Here is a 7,030-nt window from a genome sequence, read left to right on the forward strand (position 1 = left end):
ATCTCCTCTGTAACTATAACTATGTAACCAATGGTATAAGGCTTTTCTTGTTGCCAAAACTACAAAAACCTCACAAGAAAGGGTTAGATTTTGGTGAGATATTAATAACCTGTGTTTCTTATTAATTTCAAAAGATCTATTACATTACCCAGGGTAAAGTTATTATTAACCTTAATATCAGTGAGAAATATATTGTCTAATGAAGAGTCAAATCAGAGAAATCCTCCAGGTCAAGCAAAGTATCCTTGAGAAGGAACTAACATAAATATCTTAGAATTTACATATTTTTATTCTTCTCAGTATGGAAACTATAAATTCCTTATGATGGCTTATTGCTCATCTTCTGAGAAATCAAATATCTCAATTGGCCAAGTGTTTCACAACATAGACTTGTAACTTAATAAAAGTTAAATTCCAATTACCTACTTTGAATCTCTACTCAAATTTTTATATACCTTGTCCTTCTTCAGTTTAAAATCTTCTAACAACCTCCTATTGTGTTGTCTTTAAATTCATTACCATGGCATATTCAGACATCTCAGGACTAGGTTTCCTCTTTATTCTTCATTTCTTACACCATTATCCTCCACACCGATGTCATATTTCTATTTATGGTTCTAAGCCTTTATTTTCCTTCCCGGACTTCACATTTTATGTATGGGGTTCTCTCTATCTGTAGTGTTCTCTCTTGCTGCACCCACTGGCAATTTGACAGCTGAAGTTCAACCACTCATAAAAGCTGATCATACATCCCCAATTGCTTTGGTTTGAATGTGCCCCACCACAGTTCCCATGCTCAGAGCAATCCCCCAAATCCATATTCTGGGTATGTGGAGGTGGGGCCTTTAAAAGGCAGCTAGCGTAAATTGAGGTCAGGAGAGTATGGCTTCCTTGCTGGGGTTGGCGGCTTTGTAAAAAGAGACTTGTACTTGCATCTGGTGAAGAAGGCCATCGCTGGATGCTAGCTCCTTGACACTAGACCTCCCGGCCTCCAAAATTGTGAGAAATGAAGTTCTCTCCTTTAAATATAAGTCTGTGTTTTTCTGACACAGGAAGAGAAAAACAGGCTAAGATAACAAATCTCTTCAACTTGCATCCTGAAAAAATTCCATTGGAGCTCTCTTTTGTGCTTGTCCAGGTCGCACTGATACTACACTGAACTATAACCATTGATTTTCTTGTCTCTGTTCTGTTTCAGAAGCTGTGCTACTTGAGGTTGAGGACATTTGAGGACATTGCTGTTTCATCTTTATGCCTCTAATATATAGCACAAGGGTTATGACCTGGTAGGTTTTCCATAAGCATATGTTAAACAACATTACTTTCAGAGATTTTAAGCAGCCAAAATTAATATAATTTTATATCTTTACTAACCTGAGTTATTCCACCTGCAATTTTATACCATTATCTTTATTTTTCTTAGGTCTCTGCTTAGATACCACTTTATCAGATAGCCTTCTCTAATCATCTCCTTGAAAAATATTGTGCAATTCTCACTATATCGTCCTCTTTCTACCCTGGCTTGCTATTTTTTCACCTAAATCTAATCTCCTTTAATCCCCACACCACAGTACTTCAGATAACCTCAGTAGTTACTGCTCCTTGTCATTGGCAAAATTAAAAAGCTTTTCTTCCCCACCTTGAACATTTGTGTCACTCCTGCTTTTTACTTGAGTCACTCGTGGGAAAATGGATGCACCTTGAGATCTTAATGTTAAGTAAAATAACTCAGCACACAAGCTTAAATACGGCATGGTTTCTCTTAAATGAGAAACTCAAAATATAAATAAAAAGCAGAATACAAGATAATAGGGGGTAGATCTTTTGCAAAACAGAAGGGGACCAAGAGATGAAGGGAGGGGAGAAGGACAGGAGGATGAAAAAAGTTGTGCCAACTCCCATGGGGAATGTAATCATTATGTACTGCAAACAGGTACCAATAAAAAAAAAATAAAAACAAAAAATGGTTGGTTGCTCCCTTTGATGCATAACACCTATCTTATCCTGTTCAGGGTGCTACCAATATCTAAACCTAAGAGTAAAAGAGCAATGTCTACATATAAAAAGAACACAAGATATTAATATTCCCCAAAAGTGAGTGAGACTTAATAGTGGCTTTAAGCCACCCAAATAGAAATGCATAACACATCTGTGAAGTCCCTAAATATTCAATATCATATAAATATTATAATAATTCTTAGAATATTAATATGGTGGTAATGATGACAAAGCAGTTAGTGCAAGAGGAAATGTCACAGAACTTGTATTTCCAATTACTTTATAGTATAAATGATTACAATGAGCACCTGAACCATATGTTTACCCTTTTTATATAAATGATAGATATTATTGATTCTGATCCTGAAATACAAATAAACAGAAGTTAAATGCAAAATAAAATGTTTCCTAGGTGTGACTCTTATGTTGCAAAACCAGACATAACCTGAATATGTCAGGTTAAAAAAAGAGAAAGGGAATTGGGTGGGGAGGAAAAGGAAACATAGATAGAGACAAAGACAGAGACAGAGACAGAGAGTCAGACAGACACAGAGAGAGGCAGAGAGACAGAAACAGAGAAACAGAGAGAGAGACAGAGAGAGAGAGACAGAAACAGAGAGAGAGACATTTAAAGATAAGACCACAGGACCTTGGGAAAGACTGGAATTAGGACCTGAGAATCCACTATAGGTAATCAGGCAGTGCAGTTCTTGTCACCTAAGCCTCTTCCACTAGGTTTTGTTCTTGTTTTGCATGTTTCGTTCTCTCGCTCCTTTAGACCAAGTACCTCCTCTATTCACACACATGGTGGGAGAGGGCCATTACTTCTGTGTTAAAATATTCTCTTCCTAACCCTGTAAGACCACGTGAGTCTTTTCTCTTTAAACTCGTGGGGGAAATCTGACTGGCACACTCTGAGAAGCTGCCTGGCTTCAATCTAATCAGTTACAGGCAAGGAGCTTGCAGCCACACAGAGCAGACAGGGCCGCAGAAAGCCCATCTTGGTGAAGAGAGGAGGGAATAGGAAAAACATGCCTCAGAGAGAAAGACGATTTTGTTCACGGGATAAGCAGCCATCCCACAAGTGCACAAATCCAAATGCTGTATAACAGATTCTAGGAGAGGAAGGGACCCCAAAATCACCAAGTCCGATTCATTGCCCACTCCAGAAATCTCTTCCCGCCTCTAACAGACACATTCAGCTTCAGCTTGCACACTCATAATAGAGAGCTGACTAAAGCAGCAGGCAGTTCATTCCAGCGTGAGGCAGCTTTATTGTTAGAAGGTTCATTCTTATGCTGAGCTGAAATTTGCCTCTCTATAACTTTAATCCATTCTGCTTTGTAGAACAAAAAAATTATATGCCCAACTCATCTTTTTATATGACAGCCCTTCATTAATTTAAGGATAACTAGCACGTTTTTCACCAGTTTTCCCCAGGGTAAATATCTCCAACTCCTTCAAACATTGTTTCTCTGATATAGATAGCTCATCCTTCATTATTTTAGTAGTTTGCTTTGAACAGTCTAAAAAATATATTCCTTCTGCAAATATATTAACAATAAGGGAATCACCTTGGTTTATATCAGACTAACTCTTTAAAATGTGTGTGATCCAGCTGCTCGGTTATTAATTCATCCTTCCACAAGTATCTAGACCACACCTACTAAGTGCTAGAGATTTGTACTAAGTACCTAAAATACATGAGGGATAAAACCAACTGCCACTCTAGAGCATACATTCCAATGAAGAAAGACAGATGGTAAACAATGAATGTTAAAGTAAATATATACATCATGTTAGAACATAAAATATGCTTTGAAAAGAGTACAGCACAGAAAGGGAGACTGAGCTCACTGCAAGATATCACGGGGGCGGTGTTAATAGTGTGATCAGGGCACCTCTTATTGAGCAAGGGAGATTTGAATTAACGCTTAGAAATGAAGGACTATCTGAGTAGGTGGGGGTTGGGGGAGGCAGAGGATATTTGAAGGAAGAGAAGAGAAGCAGCTTATGTGAAGGTCCTAAAAGGAGACAGTGTCTGCCGTGTTCTAGGAACAGTAATGTAGGCCAGTGCTTTGTCAAGGAATGAGTGAGGAGGGGATTTGATAGAGATGAAGTCAGAGAGAGGACAGATGGCAGAGTATATGGGGCTTCTAAGCCTTTGTAAGGATTTTAGCTTTTGTGCAGAATGAAGTCAGGTTTCCTTTCAGAGTTCTGAGCAGAAGGGCGACATGGGCTTGCATTTGAAAGGACCTTCCTGGTTTCTTTTAAGAACAGATTGTTGAGACACAAGATTTTCTTTCTTAGACTTTCCGCTGAGGTAAGCTTCTTAGTGTTGATTGTGGCTGCCCGCACTGATCAGAGCCACGAACCCCCATTGAACAGCACCTTCAAATATAAATTTCATGCACATTGACTCACTTTTGAATCAATCCCTGGCTTCAAGGTAACACCATGCTTAGACTGACCTTAGGTCTGGATAGAAATGAAGCAGTTACTTTGATTAGCTTAATAGGAGCTGGGAAAGAGGTTCAGACCTAGAGTTCACATGGCTACCCCACAAGGGGGGGATAGAACGAACACCAGGATGGCCGTCATAACATCTTCTACAACCACGCTGACATAAATATTATTGCTTTCTTAATATTTATTCCAACTCAACATAATCAGGGGGCAAAATTTGTGTAGAACACAATGGGACTGTGACAGCCTTCAATGAATAATTTCATTAATAAAGTCTAAGATTTGAACAGGCTTGGGTCAATGCCTTATGATTTCTTTACAGGAAGTGTTACCAAGCTAGGAATCTGCCTGTATGTATTTAGGCAACTGAATTTTGTTTTATTTTGCTTTCTGAGACAGGATCTCCCTTTGCAGGGCAAGCTGGCCTAGAACTCATTGTGATCCTCCTGCCTCAGTCTCCCAACTGCTGTATTTACAAGCATGTGCCATCACTCCTGGCATGCAACTGAATTTTTTAACGAAAGAAGGACTTTATATTCATGGTGTACTCCAATACTATTATTTTGAATACAGAGTCTATTTTCCCTATATTATATATCTGTCATTTGCAAATTTGCTAAACATATTTTCAATAAATAAGACAATTATATTCCATTCTATTTTTTAAAAGATATTTCATTGTATAGATGAAAATGAGTATGTGAGAAGAATCACAGATTGAAATGAAAATACTCCAACAGAGACACCCATTACAAAACAATTAAAAGACAACCAAATTGGAACTATTTTTGTCTCTTATTTTTCTGTTCATCATTGCCATTGTTAAGGATTCAAACTACAAAACCAAAATTATTAAAAGATTTTTGAACTGGCTCTATTTGTTATATGGTTCTCTTTTTAAATAACATTATCAAAGAACTTCGTTTGGAAGAGTTACTCACTCCAGGTGTGGACTTACACCTGTGTCTTGTAGGTTAACTTACACTTAACCTATAGAATGTCTGTATGAAAATCACTTGTCCTCAGTTTTAATTTATGTGGTTATTTGCACAAAGATTCATACAGCAGTTGCCCTGGGAACTTGGACCAATGCCCCCACACTCTGTGGACATTGTGAACTCATGCCTGAGTTCAGGGTGCTATTACCCAGCCACCACTAGGGGAGCTCAGACTGGTGCCTCACATTCCATGGTTATTGCAGGTTGTGCATTAGTCTGGGTTGCCATTACCCAGCCTCTGGGGGAACTCGGACTGCTTCCCTGTCCCCATGGACATTGTGGATCATGCCTGAAGCCCCGGAAGCCCAGGAGCCTTTAGTCAACTGACTAGAGAACTCAGACAGGTGTTCCAAGTCCTACTAACATTGTTGGTTGTGCCCAAGACCCTGAAGAGACAGGACACCCCATCAGCTACCTGAGGAACCCAATCTGACACCACATGTTCCGCCAACATTGTGGGTCAGCTGAGGCTTGAACATCCTCAGTCAACCACCTGAGGACCCTGGTCCTGAACACCCTCAGTCAACCACCTGGGGACCAGCACTCCATTGCCATCAGGACGCTCATCTGAGCTGTGCATTCCATAAACTGCCTGGGGAATCTTGGTCTGGTGGGACACCTGCTGCTGCCATCATGGGGCAAGCCTGACAACCAGGAAATCTACGGGCTCTAGAGACCTTTGGGTGAGCTGCCTGAGGAAGGGAAGGTCCAGCACTTCACCTCTGATACCCACAATGATGAGACAATGGCCCAAAATGCAATCACAAAACTCCACCCCAACCAGAACAAGTCCAGGAGACATCAACATACATAGAAGAACTCTGAAGTCACACACATGAAATCTCTGGAATGATCACAGCTGAAGTAAAGAAGCAACTCCATAAAGCCATAGCAGACAGCAGATCAGAAATAATCTCTCAGGTAAAAAATGAAATGATGATAATGAAAGAATTGCTCAGCACATCTAAGAAGACATAAAAACACCAGATGAACATAGAAAAATAATGGAAATGTTAAATGAATAATATAGGAAAGAAGTAGAATACATGAAACAGATTCATACAGATATCCAGGAAATCAAAACCTCCATTGAAAGCTGGCAAAACCATTTGAATGAAGCCAAAGACAGACTTTCAGATCTTGAAGACAGCATTGCAGTTAATGATCATGAAAGGAAAGATCTCTTAAAAATTACAAAGAACCAGGAAATAATAACAATTCAATAACTGCAAGATGATGCAAACAGAAACAATGTAAGACTGATAGACATCAACAAAACAGCAGGAGTCAATACAAATGACATAAGAAGACTATTTGTAGAAGTAATAGCAGAAAATTTCCCAACTATGGAAAAAGAATCTGCTATACAATTTAGTGAGGCAAGTAGAACTCCGACAAGCCATAACCAAAATAAAACTATACCCAGACATATAATAATCAAGATCCCAGAAATCCAGCAAAATGATAGATTATTAAAAGCTATTAGAGAAAAGAAACAGATCACCTATAAAGGAAACAGAATCACAGCAGATTTCTCAACACAAATCATCAAATCAAGAAGAGCTTGG

Source organism: Chinchilla lanigera, unplaced genomic scaffold (assembly GCF_000276665.1).
Source record: "Chinchilla lanigera isolate Chin_1 unplaced genomic scaffold, ChiLan1.0 scaffold00034, whole genome shotgun sequence".
In the NCBI taxonomy this organism is placed as follows: domain Eukaryota; kingdom Metazoa; phylum Chordata; class Mammalia; order Rodentia; family Chinchillidae; genus Chinchilla; species Chinchilla lanigera.